The sequence below is a fragment of the Bos javanicus genome, chromosome 13 (genome assembly GCF_032452875.1).
Source record: "Bos javanicus breed banteng chromosome 13, ARS-OSU_banteng_1.0, whole genome shotgun sequence".
Taxonomy (NCBI): Eukaryota; Metazoa; Chordata; class Mammalia; order Artiodactyla; family Bovidae; genus Bos; species Bos javanicus.
In genome coordinates this window covers 43,709,191-43,726,976 of record NC_083880.1, presented here as the reverse complement: position 1 = coordinate 43,726,976, position 17,786 = coordinate 43,709,191, and positions in this window count along the sequence as shown.

Here is a 17,786-nt window from a genome sequence, read left to right as displayed (position 1 = left end):
TTGGGGGCAGAGGACATTTTTAAACAGCAATACATTCAGGGGAATCAAAGAGGCACACCTCCTCCAGGCAAGATGCTGACTCACTCAGAAATGAACCGAGTGCCCTTAGCTTGACTATTGGGCTAATCCCAGGACTAAAGCATGCCAAGTTAACTAGTGAAGGCCAGTCAGGACATGGCACACATCTTCAAACAGCGGGTATTTTGCGCATGTTTGAGGTGCCCAATTGTGAACACACTTGCTCTCCACACACATAGACCTCAATATGCAGCAAAGATTCACACATACAAGACACGAATGTGGAACCCTTAGATGAAAACTAGAAGGGAAGTTCATGACACTAGATTTGGATATGTCACCAAAGCACAGGCAACAGAAGAAAAAATAGGTAAATCAGTATTCATCAAAACTCAAAGGAAACTTTGAGTATTCATCAAAACTCAAAGCATCAAAGGAAACTTAATACAAAGGTTGTGAAAAGTCAATCCACAGAAAGGGAAAAAAACTGCAAATCACATTTTTTATAAAGCTTAATGGAGTGGAACTTCTTGGAAAAACCCTAAAACTTTATCTCAAATAGCTTGGCTCAACTGCCAATTCTCTTGGTGACCTTTACTCTTTAATACTTTCAGTTCAGTTCAGTTCAGTTCAGTCACTCAGTCATGTCTGATTCTTTGTGACCCCATGGACTGCAGCACACCAGTCTTCCCTGTCCATCATCAACTCCTGGAGTTTACTCAATCTCATGTCCATAGAGTTGGTGATGCCATCTAACCATCTCATACTCTGTCATCCCCTTCTCCTCCTGCCTTCAATCTTTCCCACCATCAGGGAGTTTATCAGGTGGCCAAAGCATTGGAGTTTTAGCTTCAGCATCAGTCCTTCCAATGAATATTCAGGACTGATTTCCTTTAGGATGAACTGGTTGGATCTCCTTGCTGTCTATTTCCATAATTAACCTTCTGAATTTCCCTACCTATTGAAGAAAAATGTAAAGTTTTTATATTTCTTCACTCTTTCTGAGTTTGTGATGACTACCACCATTTCTCTTCCCTACTGAATTCAAAGCATTTTCTAAGAGCATTTGGATTTACACCTTACTGAACTAGTCCTAGTGTCTCCCAGCCAGCAGACATGGACATGGTAGAAACTGTGACAGTCTTTATGTGAACAGCTGACACCCAAGAATGGAAACACATTGTTCCACAAACATCACACCAAGCACTCTGGTGTATTCTCTCCACACCCTCCAGTAGGCATTTCTGTTTCTCTTTGACTCCAGTTTTCTACACAGTGCCTCCCAAACCATAGTAACTGTGGGGACAGGATGATGGTAAGCTCCAGGAGATGGTGGCCCAGGTGCTTTGGTCATGTTCCCCAGTTCCGGCTTCTGTTCCCTCCCCTCCACGTCAGAACCACCACCTGTTTTTCATTTATATATTCTTGCACTTACTGGATCTCAGAGTTTGAGGAAACTTGAAAGCCAGTCACAATCAGAGGATAAGTGTGATCAGATCACAATAGGAATAAAGTACTACACCATTAAGCATCTTTATTATAGAAGGAGCTGATAATAATATAAAAGAAATCTCAGATTCTCAAGGAAGTGTTCAAGGAGCTCTTCTTCAGTTCAGTTCAGTTCAGTTGCTCAGTTGTGTCTGACTCTTTGCAATCCCATCGACTTCAGCCCGCCAGGCTTCCCTGTCCATCACCAACTCCCGGAGCTTACTCAAACTCATGTCCATAGAGTCAGTGATACCATCCAGCCATCTTATCCTCTGTCATCCCCTTCTCCTCCTGCCTTCACAGAATAAGTGTGATCAGATCACAACAGGAATAAAGTGTTACATTAATAAACATCTTTATTATAGAAGGGGTTGATAATAGTGTACAAGAAATGCTCATATTTGCAAGCAAGCATTCAAGGATCTCTTCTTAGGTAATGTGCATTTCAACATCTGCTGGGTGTCCATCCACTATGTCTTCAATGAGAACAATTTCTTCACATCCTGGAGCAAGCACACCTATTGTTCTTGTTCTGATAACTAGAAAATTCTTCTTAATATAGTGTTCATGATTTCCACTCACAAATTCAGATGAATAAGAAGAAAATACAGTTATTCATCTCCTTGAATTGATCTTTGTACAAAATTGTAGCTGAAGAACATCCTCTATTCTAGATACAGAGCCAAGACTTGGGAGTACCCCCATCTTCAGGGACTAGCTTCACAGAGACACCCATTGTCCCAAGTCCTTCGTGCATTCAGGTCTAGCTGCCTGCATGGCGGTCAGCCCAGCTACAGAGGAAAAGAGAGGGTTACTGCTTTGAGGTCTCAATGTCTAATTTTTATACAAAACAGAAACAAGAAAAAAGTCTTAATACAATCACCTAACAGTGTGTGGCTAGAAGACAACTTCGGACCATGCTGGGAGAAAAGATCCCACATCAGGTCACAGAAAGTCTCTCTCAGACAGTATCTGGAAGGTTTCATGTCTGAATTTTGGCTTTCACAGTAGAAACATATCAAGGACTACTCCTCAAATATATAGAAATTCAGGGTCATTCATCTTATTATTTGGTCACAAACTTTTTAAATTGCTTTCAGTCAAGTCTGTGTTCCTCATCTCTAATGCATCTTTAGTTTCCTTTTTGGGGGAGAACCCTGACCTGGTGGATACAACACATTTAAGGTACACAATATGTCTAGTGGATCCAAAGGGGACACCTCTTTACTCACCACCCAGGTAACGCTAGATTCTCTGTCACATGTACACAGACATGGCTTTGGCAAACTGATGCAAAACTGCTCATGCAATTCTTGTTCAGTTCCAGGGTCAAAGGCACAAAGCCTGCCCCTATTAAGTAAAATTCACTTATCCATTCCCTATAGCCCAGAACTATGCAGCATTTTCTTTTTGTGTGTATTAATTTTTTTTTTTTAGTTGGAGGAAAATTGCTTTACAATGTTGTGTAGATTGCTGCCATACAACAATGTGATTCAGCAATAATTATATTTTCTTAATTGATAAGATTTGAACTTATATCAACCCGTGCTTCATTTCTATGTTTACTTAGAGATTAGAACAGTCAGAATGCAGTATGACTGGAGCAAAGGTTAGAACACAAGAATGGTTAGACAATAGTGCATTTCATTGGGGATATTAGATTCTTTATGAAGAAAGAAGCAGGTAATGACTCATACTACACCGCCTTAGGTGTTATTAGACGTCTCCAAAGAAAAAACCATAAATGACTCAAACTCTAAAAGGTCTTCCCAATGGGAGGAAGGGATATTTAGGGGTTAGGGATGGACATGTACACACTGCAATGTTTAAAAGGGATAACTGACAAGGACCTACTGTATAGCACAGGGAACTCTTCTCTATATTATGTGGCAGCCTGGATAAGAGAAGTTTTGGGGGGAAATGGATACAAGAATATATATGGCTGAGTCCCTTTGCTGTCTGCCTGAAATCATCACAACATTGTCAATTGGCTATACTCCAATATAAAATAAAAAGGTAAAATAAACAAATAAATAAATAAAAGGATCTTCCTAAATATCCATCTACAGAATAGCTGCATTCAACTTACTTCTGAAATTTTTATAAAAATGCAAATTCCTGGGCCCACCTGGGAATATAGGAGAAAACAAAGAGGAAGTTGGTCTGGCTCACTGTCAGTAAAAATCCAGTTTGTGGATTTGGCTGCAGGGTGGACTTGAACTGAAGAAGACAGAAATGGGAGGAAACCATATTCCCCACCACTGAGGACCCCTCCAGCAAGGAACTGATTCCCCTTTTCCTTTCATTTATGTCCATTGGTACACTCTGGTTGACTCTGCTCTTAAAAGATATCCCTATCCTAATAACTTCTGATCACCTTTACTGCTCGCTTATTCCATGGTCCAGGCCAATATCATCTCTCACCTGAATTTTTGTAGAGCCCTAAAAGAGGATTATTTTCCTCCTTTTTTACCCCACAATGTAACACCTGTAGTCACTCACTCAGTCGCATCCGACCCTTTCCCACCCTATGGACTGTAGCCTGCCAGGCTCCTCTGTCCATGGATATTCCAGGCAAGAATACTAGAGTGGATTGCCATTTCCTCCTCCAGGGAATATTCCTGACTCGGGGATTGAACCCACGTCTCCTGTGTGTCCTGCTTTGGCAAGCAGATTCTCTACTACTCTGCCACCTGGGAGGCCTACAGAAATTATTCCGTATCCCCAGTATAACATAAAATGTAGAAATGATACTTTGGAATAGCACTAACCTTGGAGAACCTATGGAAAGGTGCATGTAAGAATTATAAATGCATGCAAGAATGTATTATGTGCCAGAATAGTATGGAATGAAATGCAAATGCTTTTATTCCCTCAGGGAAGTCATTACGACTAAAGACAATAGTCAGGTTATTGTGACTTGGTGCCAAATTTTATGGCTGTTTGGAAAAAAAGCAGAACCTCTTTTTTTTAAAAAAAGACCAGTTGAGATACTCTGAGCAGGGTCCAGATAGAGTGGATATGCCTTAGATTCATAAAAAAGGAAAAGGAAATATACATACAGATACACAGATACACACACACACACACACACACATACTGACCCTCCACTTAGGTTCCCTAGCTCATCATAGAATCAGGAAATCATAGAACATAAGAACTGGAAGAGATGATTCGGCATCTTAGTTATCAATCCCATCTATAGTAGTTCCACTAAGGGTTATCGAATATTTGCATGACAGAGCTAATGAGATACTCTCTTTCATTGCTATAGAACTTACTCCGATCATCTGGGAGGCCTTGTAGTATGATGAAAAAAAAAAAAAAACAGATTTTGGAAGCACAGTCAGTTCATTTCAGTGGCTCAGTCATATCCAACTCTTTGCAACCCCATGGACTGCAGCATGCAGCACTGTAATAGCTGGAGTGATTGTTTTTTTAAATTCTGCTCATGTAACTACCCTGCTTGAAACCTGAAATATCATTGTCTGTTTCTCTAAGCCTGAAGATATTTCAAAAGCCTACAGGACACAGACCCCCTAGGCCCTCTGACTTTCTGACCTTATCTTCAGCTCCTTTTTCCCTCCCTCACTAAACTCCACCCACATCAGCCAACTTGCTGGCCCTTAAATGTGACAGAAGCCCTCTTTCTGGACTTAGGTTTTCTGTTCTGTGCCCCACGGGTCCACTGTTTGCCTTCACTTTTGCTGAAGTGCATCCATCTCAGTGACATATCTTCTAACTATCTTGTAAGAGCACCCAACCCTCCCACCTCCGAGAATGACCCATTCCCTTCCCTGCTGTCTTTCTCTCCATATCACTGTTAGAAGTCATGAAGAATATAAAATTTTAACCTGACTTGCAGGCCTTCAAATCACCTTGCCCCGGTTTCACGGATGCTGATAAAAGACAGAATGTTTATCACCCACAACAAATGCCATAGCCAATGTAAGAATATTGTTTTTCAGCTTTTCTGAGACATAGTTGACATGTCTCAGTGTGTAGTCTTAAGGTTACCATGTGATCTGGTGTACATACATATTGTGAAAATGTTCACCACAGCAAGGCTCATCCTTGACTCTTTATTTCTAAAGGTTGAAGTGGTGGGACCAGGTGACACGTAAACAGGCCATGGATTGGATTATAGGAGGAAAAGTTTAAGTCTAGGGGCCCTGGACCAACTACACTAACCACTCAGCATGCCTGCCCTTTCTCTGGATGGAGATGTTTTCTTCATATTACTGGACAGTAAGCACACCCCCCATTTCTCTGGAGCGTGCCATTGTTTCTATGTTGCAAGGCTGCTGGTAGGAAGGTTAGTCTGCCTCTGCATCTCAGGTGTCAGAAATGCAAGGTTCTGAGGACAGTCATCTCCCAAAGGGCATTGATCCATTTCTAACAGCTAAAGACTTGTGATTTCATTCACCATCCTCACCCTCCACTAGACTGTCACCTCAAGACACTTCTTACTTTCATTTCATTCTTGCCTGCTTTATGTATTGACAAAACACTATCTTATTAAAAGTGTTTGATAAAGTTTTGTTGAGTAAAGCAATGAATGAATGAAGAACTCATCAAAACGCTGACCTTGAGAGAACAAGATGGTAGAGGAGTAGGTGGACATGGGGTACATCTCTCTCCACAGGTACATCAGGAATACACCTTCAGACACAGACGTGCATGCAGAACACCAGCTGAGAGTGGACAGGAGGACCTGACCAGTGGAAAAGAATATATGCTGCTGCTAAGTCGCTTCAGTCATATCTGACTCTGTGCGACTCCATAGACGGCAGCCCACCAGGCTCACCCGTCCCTGGGATTCTCCAAGGCAAGAACACTGGAGTGGGTTGCCATTGCCTTCTCCAGTGCATGCAAGTGAAAAGTGAAAGTGAAGTCACTCAGTCGTGTCCAACTCTTAGCGATCCCATGCACCGCAGCCCACCAGGCTTCTCCGTCCATGGGATTTTCCAGGCAAGAGTACTGGAGTGGGGTGCCATTGCCTTCTTCAAAAGAATATATAGAAACATGCAAAACTCAGTAGGACAAAGGAACTAGGGGGAAAAACAGGAGTGTTAGTAGGACTGGACCTGCCCTTGGTGGGTAGGGGAACTGAAGCAGGAGTCTGATCCCCACAGCAGGGCAATTGTCTCAGAGGAGAAACATTTAAGGCTGAGAGTGAAACAGCTGATCTGTGGCAGCCTAAATGCAATGAGAATCAGGCAGTCCTTGCCACAGCCATATATATGCAGGGCAGGAACATGGGTCTCCTGGAAGGGACAGTGGCTGGGAGCTGGACTTTAGGGATTGTGGAGCAATCCCAGTGAGAGGGCTGCTGTTGACTGTAGACAGACAGATCGAGGGGATCTGAGGGAGGAGACTGTGGTGGGAAATGCCTGTGGAGGAAAACCTGGCAGCCGTGGAAGCAAGGTGGTATTGCTGAGTCATGCATAAGGGGTGGAGCCATCACCATAGCCTCTCTCTCCCCACACACCAGCATTGGCAGATGAACAGCAGAGAGGGCCCATCAAACCCCTGGGACACTGAACTACAGAGTAGGACCCAGGATGCCCCTTTAAGTGCCTGATGTGCCAAACAACAAAGAAGGACCCCAAGCAAGGGAGCCCTCTAAGTGTCTGAACAGACAGAGCTATGGACAAAGACTGGCCAAAGAGGTCTTCTGATCACCAGCTATATGAGACTCAAAAAAAAGACTCTGATAGGGCCATAACTCCTGCCATGGAAGCAGTCTGTGTCCCTGCACACTTGGCGCCACCGGGGTCCCCGCAAGCCAAGCAGCTGCACCACCTTCACACTCAACCCTCACGTGGTAGAGCTGCCACAGGCAAAAAAAAAAAAAAAAGTCTTGTGTTTATGCACATAGGATTGCTTCAGTCCTGTCTGACTGTTTGTGACCCCACGGACTGTGGCCTGCTAGGCTTCTCTGTCAGAGAGGGGGTTCTCCAGGCAAGAATAATGGAACGTATTGGCCAATACTAGTTGTCATACCCTTCTAGAGCACTTTATTTTCTGCTACCCTAGCCACCAACTCCCCTGAGTACCTGGTGCTGCTAGAACCCATGCGGCCCAAGCAGCTGCACCACCTCCACACCTGGCCCTCACAGGGACAAATCCAAGCCCTCCAGAGCAGCCTCAGGAGCTAAACCCCAGTGGACAGCCCATATGTAGAGGGGGGAAATAAAACCTCAATTGAAACCCAGGGGCAGTGTGACTAAGGAAGAAGACTCAAAACCTTCCCACAAGCTGTTCAAGCTGCAGATTAAATCCACAAGATCAACTAAGCAGACTCTGTGTCTATGGAATACATAAAAGGCCATTGAGAGCTCCCACAACAGAAAACACACTAGCTCTGATAGCTGGGGACATTGGAGGCAAGAACACACAGGAGTAGGACCAGATTAAAATCTGAGCAGCCCCCACAGCAGGTCCAGAGATCAGTATAGTGTTGGAGGTCATCTTAGGGAGGTGAGGTGGACTGTGATTTCCAGCAAGGGAAGGATTCTGACAACAGTGACTCAAGAAAAGCATTTATTATTCTTATTTTTTTACTTGTTCTGTAGATTCTTTCAGATTTTCTTCTTTTTTTTTTTTTTCCTTTTTTTGCCCCCTCTGTTGTATTTGTCAATTTTATTGGCACTAAGAAATTTAATTAAACTTTTGAGCTTTTTTTTCCTTTTTCCTCAGTCACATTTTTAAATTGTTGTCATAAACCTCTGCCTCTACCTTGGGCTTTTGCAGTTCTGTGGAGTTTTCCTCTTTTATTTTCTTTTCTCTTTTTAAAATTTTAATGTTTAATTTTTTTTTACAATAATTCATTTATTTTTTATTTTTTAACTTTACAATATTGTATTGGTTTTGCCAAGGTTAATTTTTTTAACCTACTACTATTTTTTCTACATTTATTCCTCTGTTTGCTTTTCCTACTGTTCTTTTCCCCTTGCAATTAATCTTTAATGTATAAAAATCTTCTTTATCTACCTCTATTTAACTTTGCATGTCTATTGTTTCTTCCTTTTCTTTCTCTCCTTTCCTCTCAACATATTAGTTTTATTTTCATTGCTTTATTCCCCCACTGGCACCTTGCTTTAGTTTTGTTTTCCAGTTTGTGCTTTAATTAGTTTTGTTCTGATAGATATAATTTTGTGTTTCCTTTGTTCACCAGGTCAATCTATTGTACTTAATTTTTGTTGTACTGCTTTGATTTTGCTTATGAGTGTCTATGTATATGTGTATATTCAATCATATCTTCTATTGTTGTTATAAACCTCTGCCTCTGCATTAGGCTTCTTCAGTTCTGTGGAGTTTTCCTTTTTTTTCCCCTTTTTTCTTTCTTCTTCCATTTTTTTCTTTTCTCTTTTTTATTATTTTACTTAAAAATTTTTTAAACCTATTATATTTTTTCTAAATTTATTCCTTTGTTTGCCTTTCCTACTGTTCTTTTCCCCTTACAGGTAATCTTTAATGTATATAAATCTTCTTCATCTATATCTATTTAACTTTGCATATTCTTTCTTTTCTTTCTTTCTTTTCTTCTCAACATATCTGATAGTTGTTATCATTGCCTTATTTCCCACTTGGCACCCTGCTTTAGTTTTGTTTTCCAGTTTGTGCTTAAGTTAGCTTTGTTCTTAATGGGTAAATACAATTTTTGATTTCCTTTGTTAGCCAGATCAATGTACTGTACTTTATTTTTGCTGGACTGATTTCACTTTGCTCATGGGTGTATATGTATATATTCCATTATTTTAGTTGTTATTTGCATGATTTTGTAACTGCCATTTATCTGGGGTTCATCTTTGGTTTCTTGCTTTTGGATATTTGTTTTACTCTTCCATAATGCCATAACAAACCACCTGTGGAATCTTCGTTCTGACCAGAGCTCAAATCTGAGCCTTGCAGTGGGAGCACTGACTCCAAGCCCTAGACTACCAGAGAACTAACCCTAGGGAGTATCAAACAGTGAGAACTCACAAAAAGGAAACCACTTGAATACAAGACCTGGCATCACCCAACCAGCAGTAGCACCCTGGGCAGGACGCCTCATCTAAACAACAAACAAAGCAAAAACAAACCCAGTCATCAGCAGACAGGAGTACCACTTCACTCAGCCTTGCCCATCAGAGGAAAACCAACCAAACAAACAAAAATTCAGCACAAATCTCACCCTATACGAAGCTCACACAAATCACTGGACCAACCTCAGGAGGGAAGAAACCAAAAGGAAGAATGAATTCAACCTTCTTCAAAGAAAGAATTCAACTTTCCTTGAAGCCTGGGAAAAGGAGACTTCAAACATATACCTTAAAAAAAAAAGAAAAGTCAGAGAACCAAAAAAAAAAAAAGAAAGAAAAGGCAGAGAACAGCTGCACAAATGAGGGAACAAACTAGAAACATAGAAGTCCAAAATAAATCAAGAGGAAATAGGAAAATTACCTGAAAAAGAATTCAGAATAATGATAGTAAAGATGATCAAAAACCTTGAAAACAAAATGGAGAAAATGCAAGAATCAATTAACAAAGACGTAGAAGAACTAAAGAATATAAAAGAAGAAAAAAGATCTACAAAATCAACCTCAAGCAATTAGAAAATGCCATTAGGAACATATATATCAATAATTACTTAAAATGTAAATGGATTAAATGCTCCAAACGAAAGATACAGATTGGCTGAAAGGATACAAAAATAAGACCCATATATATTCTGTCTACAAGAAATCCAGTTCAGACCTCAAGACACATATAGACTGAAAGTGAGAGGATGGAAAAATATATTCCATGCAAATGGGAAGCAAAAGAAAGCTGGAGTAGCAATCCTCATATCAGACAAAATAGACCTTAAAATAAAGATTACAAGAGATAAGGAAGGACTCTACATAATGAGTAAGGAATCAATCCAAGAGAAAGACATAACAATTGTAAGTATATATACACCCAACATGGAGCACTTCAATACATAAACAAACACTAACAGACATAAAAGGAGATATTAACATAACACAATAATAGTAGGAGACTTTAACACCCCACCCACACCAATGGACAGATCCTCAAGACGGAAAATTAACAAGGAAACACAAGCCTTAAATGATACATTAGATGAGATAGATCTCACTGATATCTTCAGGACATTCCATCCAAATGCACCTTCTTTTCAAGAATAGAATACACCTTCTTTTCAAGTGCACATGGAACATTCTCCAGGATATACCACATCTTGGGTCACCAATCACGTCTCAGTAAACTTAAGAAAATTGAAATTGTATCAAGCATCTCTTCCAACCACAATGCTATGAGACTAGATATGAATTACAAAAAAAAAAAAAAACAAAACTGCAAGAAACACAAACACATGGAGATTAAACAACACATCTCTAAATAACCAACAGGTTACTGAAGAAATCAAAAGGGAAATCAAAAGTTTTCTAGAAACAAATGACAATGAAAACATGACAACTCAATACCTGTGGGATGCAACAAAAGCAGTTCTAAGAGGGAAGTTTATAGCAATACAATCCTACCTCAATAAACAACAAAAACATCGAATAGACAACCTAACTTAATACCTAAAGCAATTGGAAAAAGAAGAAGAAAAAGCCCAAAATTAGTAGAAGGAAAAAAATCATAAAGATCTGAGCAGAAATAAATGAAAAAGAGATGAAAGAAACAATAGTAAAGATTAATAAAACTAAAAGCTGGTTTTTGGAGAAGATAAAGAAAATTGACAAGCCCTTAGCCAGACTCATCAAGGGGAAAGGAGAGAAGAACCAAATCAACAAAATTAGAAGGAGAGGTTAGAACAGACAATGCAGAAATACAAAGGATTATAAGAGACTATTATAAACAACTATAAGGCAATAAAATAGATAACCTAGAAGAAATGGACAGATTCTTAGAAAAATTCAATCTTCCAAGACTGAACCAGGAAGAAATAGAAATTATAAACAACCCAAATACAAGCACTGAAATTGAAGCTGTGATCAAAAGTTTCCTGTAAAACAAAAGCCCAGGATCTGATGGCTTCACAGGAGAATTCTACCAAACATTTAGAGAAGAGCTAATTCCTATCCTTCTAAAATTCTTTCAAAAAATTACAGAGAAAGGAACACTTCCAAACTCATTCTACAAGGCCACCACCACCCTAATACCCAAACCAGACAAAGACAACACAGAAAAAGAAAACTATAAGCCAACATCCCTGATGAACATAGATGCAAAAATCCTCAACAAAATTTTAGCAAACAGAATTCAGCAACACATCAAACAGCTCATACACCGTGATCAAGTTGGGTTTATTCCAGGGATGGAAGGATTCTTCAATATATGGAAATCAATGTGAAACAGCACATTAGCAAGTTGAAAGATAAAAACCATATGATAATCTCAATAGATGCAGAAAAAACCTTTGGCAAAATTCAGCACCTATTTATGATTAAAACTCTTCAAAAAATGGGCACAGAAGGAACCTACCTCAACATAGTAAAGGCCATAAATGATAAGCCTACAGCAAACATTATTCTCAGTGGTGAAAAACTGAAAGAATTCCCCCTAAGATCCCCTGATTCTAAGATCCCCAAGACAAGGGTGTCCACTTCCTCAACTATTACTCAGCATACTTCTGGAAGTCCTGCCTACAACAATCAGAGAAGAAAAAGATATAAAAGGAATCCAGATCAGAAAAGAAGTACAGCTCTCACTGTTTGCAGATGACATGATACTGTACACAGAAAACCCTAAAGATAGTATCAGAAAATTACTAGAGCTAGGGTTATGGTTTTTCCAGTAGTCATGTATGGATGTGAGAGTTGGAGTATAAAGAAAGCTGAGTGCTGAAGAATTGATGCTTTTGAACTGTGGTGTTGGAGAAGACTCTTGAGAGTCCCTTGGACTGAAAGGAGATGCAACCAGTCAATCCTAAAAAAGATCAGTCCTGGGTGTTCATTGGAAGGACTGATGTTGAGGCTGAAGCTCCAATACTTTGGCCACCTGATGCAAAGAGCTGATGCATTTGAAAAGACTCCGATGCTGGGAAACATTGAATGCAGGAGGAGAAGGGGACTAAGGGACTAAGGATGGAGACATAGACTAGAACTTGTAAAACCCTGAGTAAAACAGGGGTGTAGATTTAGTGGACACCGGGCATTCAAAAATAGCTACATGTTCTGGAGAATCAAATAGGTACACGTATGCCAGGTGAGATGCTGACTCAGAAATGAACTGAGTTGCCCTTAGCTGAACTGTTGGACTGACCCCAGGACTAGGAATATGCCAAGTTAACCAGTGAAGGCCCGTCAGTGACATGGCAAAATCTGCAAAGAGTGGGTATTTGCTGTTGTTTTAAGTATGGAATTATGAACATGCACACATACCAACAAATGCATCAAAGGCCTTCATATATAGATACAAATATGGAACTCTCAGAAGAAAAACTAGAGGGAAAGCTCCATGACTTTAGATTTGGATATGTCACCAAAGTACAGGCATGCATGTGTGGTAATTTTCATATTTCAGTCATGTCAGAGTCTGTGCGACCCATGGCTCCTCTGTCCATGGGATTCTCCAGGCAAGAATACTGGAGTAGATTGCCATGCCCTTCTCCAGGGGTTCTTCCTGACCCAGGGATTGAATCTGCATCTCTTAATGCTCCTGCATTGGCATGTGGGTTCTTTACCACTAATGCCACCTGGGAAACCACTAGTGTGACCAAAGCACAAGGAACAGAAGAAAAATAGGGAAATCAGTATTCTTCAAAACTCAAAATACTTTTGCATCAAATAAGCTACCAAGAGAGTGAAAATCAATCCACAGAACGGGAATAAAAACCTTTGCAAATAATATTTCTGATAAAGCTAAATTGACTGGAACTTCCTAAAACTTTATCTGAAAATGCTTGGTTCAATTGCCAAGGTCAATTGGTGACTTTTACTCTTTATTTTGGCTAATATTTCCACAATTAATCTTCTGATTATCCTTGCCTGTTGATGCAAAATTTACAGTTCTATATTTCCTCACTTCTTCTGAGTTTGTCTTGACTACCACCATTTGTCTTCCTTACTTATTTAAAGCATTTTCTAAGAGAATTTGGATTTAACCATGAACTAGGACTAGTGTTTCCAAACTACCAGAAATGCATATGGTAGAAATTTTTGCATTCTCTATGTGAACAGCTGACACTCAGGAATGGAAGCACATTGTTCCACAATCATCACACAAGCACTCTGGTGTATTCTTTCCATACCTCCAGTAGTCACCTCTGATTCTCTTCTGTTCTTCTTTTGATTCCAGTTTTCTACGCAGTGCATCCCAAACCAAAGCAACTGTGTGAACAAGATGATGCTAAGCTCCTGGTGACAGTGGCCCAGGTCATGTCCCCTGGTCCTACTTCTATTCCATCCTCTCCACATCTCAGAGCCACCACCTGTTCTTCATCTTTGTATTTTTGCACTCTCTGGATCTCAGAGTTTGGGGGAACTTGAAGACCAGTCACAGTCACAGAATAATTGTGATCATATCACAACAGGAATAAAGTGTTACATCAATAAGCATCTTTATTATAGAAGGAGTTGATAATAATATATGAGAAAAGGTTGATTCTCAAACAAGTGTTCAAGGAGTTCTTCTAATGTAACATGCATTAGATGAGCTGGGTGCTAATCTAATCTCAACTTCAATGAGAACAGTTTTTTCACATCTTGGCACAAGTACAGCTAGTATTCTTGATCTGATAACTAGAAACATCTTTCATCATAATGTTCATGACTTCCATTCACAAATTTAATAAGCAAGAAGAAATTGGAGTTTTAAATTTTTCTTGGAATTGATTTTGTTTGGGCTGTTTTAAATTGATAATTCTTGGAAAACATAGCTGAAGAACATACTGCATTCTAGGTAAGAAGTCAAGACTTGAGGGTGACCCTGATCATTGGGGACTACCTCTGAAACTAGGCACAAGCTTTTGTGTCTTTGTTCTTTGAAGTAAAATGCTGACTCAGGAGTTAATGACTGAGAAATGTGAAGATGCAGAAACAAAGAATAGCTATAGTATAGGGAACTGGTAACAATTTAGAGTATAATTCTGCCACATTGCAGAATCACCAAACTCTCAGTTTCCTGAAATTTATAGACAAAGGTCTGACATACATTCTTAAGTTATTTTTACAGCAAGCAGCCCCCACCAAATGAGAACTGTAGGGTCTAAGAATGTAGACCCTAGACTTGTTGAAAGCAGGAGGTTGATAATGCTTGAAACTTCACCTTGAAGCCAACCAGTCCAAGGACTGTGCATGAGCTGGTATTGCCCGGATCCTTAAACACCATGAAACTCCTCACTAACTGCTCCAGGGAGAGTCACACGATCTTGAGGGCATTAGTCCTCTGTGGCTCCCTTTGCCTGTAAAGCCACTCTTTGCTACTTCACCCAATATTCTGTCTCTGTGTTTCTATTTGACACCAGTGAAGAAGGGCAGAATTTTGGTAACAGCTGCACAGAGACATGCTTCGTCCCAAGTCATGGTTCCATTCAGGTACAGCTGCCTGAAAGGTGCTCAGCCCAACTCCAAAGGAAATACACAGGGCTGCGGCTTCAAAGTCTCAACATCTCAATGTTGATATAAGAGAGAAACAAGCAAAAAGTCTTTACATAATTGCCTATATGAGTGTGAGGATGGAGGACAGCTGGAACCGTGCTGGGAGAAAAGACCCCATATCAGAAAAGCTTTTTATTACTCTCCAGACCACAGAGAGTCTCACTCAGACAGTATCTAGAAGGTTTCATGTGAATTTTGGCAATCACAGTAAAAGCTTTCAATGACTATCTGCTCAAATGTGTAGAAATTCAGTGTTAACATTGAAGAAGCTGAAGTTGAATGGTTCTATGAAGACCAACAAGACCTTTTAGAACTAACACCCAAAAAAGATTTCCTTTTCATTATAGGGAACTGGAATGCAAAAGCAGGAAGTCAAGAAACACCTGGAGTAACAGGCAAATTTGGCCTTGGAATATGGAATGAAGTAGGGCAAAGACTAATAGAGTTTTGCCAAGAAAATGCACTGGTCATAGCAAACACCCTGTTCCAACAACACAAAAGAAGACTCTACACATGGACATCACCAGATGATCAACACCGAAATCAGATTGATTATGTTCTTTGCAGCCAAAGATGGAGAAGCTCTATACAGTCTACAAAAACAAGACCAGGAGCAGATCATGAACTCCTTATTACCAAATGCAGACTTAAATTGAAGAAAATAGGGAAAACCACTAGACCGTTCAGGTATGACCTAAATCAAATCCTTTATGATTTTACAGTGGAAGTAAGAAATAGATTTAAGGGCCTAGATCTGATAGATAGAGTGCCTGATGAACTATGGAATGAGGTTTGTGACATACAGGAGACAGGGATCAAGACCATCCCCATGGAAAAGAAATGCAAAAAAGCAAAATGACTGTCTGAGGAGGCCTTACAAATAGCTATGAAAAGAAGAGAAGTGAAAAGCAAAGGAGAAAAGGAAAGATATAAGCATCTGAATGCAGAGTTCCAAAGAATAGCAAGGAGAGATAAGAAAGCCTTCTTCAGCGATCAGTGCAAAGAAATAGAGGAAAACAACAGAATGGGAAAGACTAGCGATCTCTTCAAGAAGATGAGAGATACCAAGGGAACACTTCATGCAAAGATGGGCTCAATAAAGGTCAGAAATGGTATGGACCTAACAGAAGCACAAGATATAAAGAAGAGGTGGCAAAAATACACAGAAGAACTGGACAAAAAAGAGCTTCATGACCAAGATAATCACGATGATGTGATCACTGACCTAGAGCCAGACATCCTGGAATGTGAAGTCAAGTGGGCCTTAGAAAGCATCACTATGAACAAAGCTAACGGAGGTGGTGGAATTCCAGTTGAGCTATTTGAAATTCTGAAAGATGATGCTGTGAAAGTGCTGCACTCAATATGCCAGCAAATTTGGAAAACTCAGCAGTGGCCACAGGACTGGAAAAAGTCAGTTTTCCTTCCAATCCCAAAGAAAGGCAATGCCAAAGAATGCTCAAACTACTGCACAATTGCACTCATCTCACATGCTAGTAAAGTAATGGTCAAAATTCTCCAAGCCAGGCTTCAGCAATATGTGAACCGTGAACTTCCAGATGTTCAAGCTGGTTTTAGAAAAGGCAGAGGAACCAGAGATCAAATTGCCAGCATCTGCTGGATCATGGAAAAATCAAGAGAGTTCCAGAAAAACATCTATCTATTTCTGCTTTATTGACTACGCCAAAGCTTTTGACTGAGTGTGAGAGAGTCATTTCCTAGGCAGGTTGATAAGGAGTCTAGGGGTCCCCAAGGAGAGAGGGGTCTGGAATTCTCAAGGAGGAAGAAAGGACAAACTTTTTCCTTCTCTACTTTCCTTAAGATTATATAACAATAATGTATCCTGCCTAAGGACAGTCTCTGGATTAAACCTTCTGTTATTTTAAAATGTAAATTATGGGAGTAGACCTGGTCTTTACAAGGATGTATCCTGCCTGAGGACAGTGTTATCTTAAAATGGAAATTATGAGAGTAGGTTTGATGAGGTCTTTACAACCTCCAGACATTCTTTGGATTATATAACTTCATTGTTAACACTAGCAAGCGGGTACTCTTTCTGCCCCCTTCTGATGCCTATGTCAGAAGCTTTCTCTATCTCCTTTATACTTTAATAAAACTTTATTACACAACAGCTCTGAGCTATCAAGCCTCGTTTCTGGCTCCGGATTGAATTCTTCTCCGGGGGCCAAGAATCCCAGTGTCTTCGTGTGATTCAACAATAACCTTTCATCTGGATCACAATAAACTGTGGAAAATTCTGAAAGAGATGGGAATACCAGACCACCTGACCTGCCTCTTGAGAAATCTTTATGCAGGTCAGGAAGCAATAGTTAGAACTGGACATGGAACAACAGACTGGTTCTAAATAAGAAAAGGAGTACGTCAAGGCTGTATATTGTCACCCTGCTTATTTAACTTATATGCAGAGTACATCATGAGAAACGCTGGACTGGAAGAAGCACAAGCTGGAATCAAGATTGCCAGGAGAAATATCAATAACCTCAGATATGCAGATGACACCACCCTTATGGCAGAAAGTGAAGAGGAACTCAAAAGCCTCTTGCTGAAAGTGAAAGTGGAGAGTGAAAAAGTTGGCTTAAAGCTCAACATTCAGAAAACGAAGATCATGCCATCTGATCCCATCACTTTATGGGAAATAGATGGGGAAACAGTGGAAAC